The sequence below is a fragment of the Cotesia glomerata genome, linkage group LG8 (genome assembly GCF_020080835.1).
Source record: "Cotesia glomerata isolate CgM1 linkage group LG8, MPM_Cglom_v2.3, whole genome shotgun sequence".
NCBI classification, from domain to species: Eukaryota; Metazoa; Arthropoda; class Insecta; order Hymenoptera; family Braconidae; genus Cotesia; species Cotesia glomerata.
In genome coordinates, this window is record NC_058165.1 from 1448269 (window position 1) to 1450373 (window position 2105).

The window sequence follows — 2105 nt, forward strand, 5'->3', positions numbered from 1 at the left end:
AAGCTGATTTTATCTTTAAATTCTTAAAATTTATAATTCTTTTATTAAAATCTCTACAAATAAAAATGTCAAAATCTTTTCAACTACTCAAAGTCAATTTCAAGGAAATTATCGGTTAACTTATTGAATTTTTCCAAATCCCGTTAATCTGATATCAGTTGATCTATTCAGAAGTTACTAAGTGTTTACATTTATATACAACTACACGCATGTAAACATATTTGTCGGTCTTATATTGAATAGTAGAAATATCTTTATAAACCAACTTCAAAAAATTTCAAAATTTTTATTGAATACTCAATTGAATTTTCGAAATTTATAATATTTAAATTTAATTTTTTTTGACGACAAATCAAAACAAAATCTTAATCTTACACTACTTAAAAATTTTATTAATTATTTATTAATTAATTTCTTAAGTTCGAATCAGTCATTAATAAAAACATCATCAAAATGAATTAATTTTAATTTTATTAGAAGGAAAAAAGAAATCATCGGCTAGAAAATAATTTACAAATTTTTTAAGACATAACCTGACTCCCTCCCCCACATATCCATAGCGTACCACGCCCCATTATTTTAAAAAACTTGAGAGCATAAATAAATGAATTTATTAATAATTAGAGAACCAGCTGAAAAAAAAAAAAAGAAAATATATTCTTCCCAATTTTGATATTTTGCCCCGCCCTGCTCATTTGAATATCCGTATGTTTATTAAATGATATGAAAGTATTTTCGTAATGACAAAGCAATTTTGATACATTGTTGTAACATGTTGAATTTAAAATAACATCCATAATAATAATAAAGTACAAAGTGGACTTACTTTTTCCGTAAGAATATTTAATACTTATTTAAAAAAAATACCACGTGTCCATACCTCACTCTTCTCTATATTTAAAACTTTAATACCATACTCGTACCGACATCAACTGGCTCGTATGTACACACAAGAGGCTTGTACCCACACACACTATTAAATAAAGCAATGAATTAACTTTATATGACGTACACTGGAGTTTAAGTCGCTGTTTGCTGTTTGCTCTTTACGTTTTTTTTTTATTTTAATGCCGATAAACTCTATTCAATTTATACATAATATGTTCAATGCTAATAAGAATAAATTATTTTTATTATTAGGTTCGTATTTTATAGGTATTTTTTTTTAGGTTATATATTTTACTATTTTATGGCGCGAGAATATTTAATAATATCGCACCTTATAGTTGGTAATTAATTTCTTGGTAATAAAATAATTTATAATTAAATTTAAAAAAAAATTTCGACAAAATTTATTAGTCTTAAGAAATTTTTATTATTAATAAGTCTTTTGGCGTTTTAAATAATATTAGTTCTGCGATAGCCGCTAGGTGGCGAAAAGTAGCTTAAAGTTCTCGCTTGCGGAATGAAAAATTAAATAGTTAGTTCTATTTAATAAGATTTAGTAATAGTTACTAAATAATTTATTAAAGCCCATTGCCACCTAATAAATATTTAGTATTAACAAATGATTTATTGCTTCGCAATAAATCGTTTATTGCTATTAAACAAATTAATTTTTTAACTAATTTTACTGTATAACCTAACTTTTGTTACTAAAAATAAATCAAAATAATAAAAATAAATAATTTTAAGTTTAAATATAAGGTATTATAAAGAAAACAATCTTATTAAATAATTATTTTTTATTTGAGACATTTATAAAATTTTAAATTAAACAACTTTTTAACATATCAATAATAGACTAGCTGAACAAATTTATACTAAACTCCAATGAGAAATTACATACAAGCCATTTGGGAGGATGTGTCTTTTCAAAGGGAAGATAAATTTCCCAAAATCGAGCTCAATAAAATAATCTCAGTCAGTTAATAGGTTATGTATGACATTGGAATTAAAGCATCGCCATCTACCGACAATACTTACCAAACAAATATTTAGTAACTACTACTAAATATTATTTGGTGGAAACAAATATTTATTTTTATATAATAAGGCTTTGTTTATATTAATATAATGTATTTAGAATAAAAAAATAATTTATTAAACTGTAACAAATAATATTGATGGGTAAAAAATATTTTTTTCTCCCAAATAAATGACTA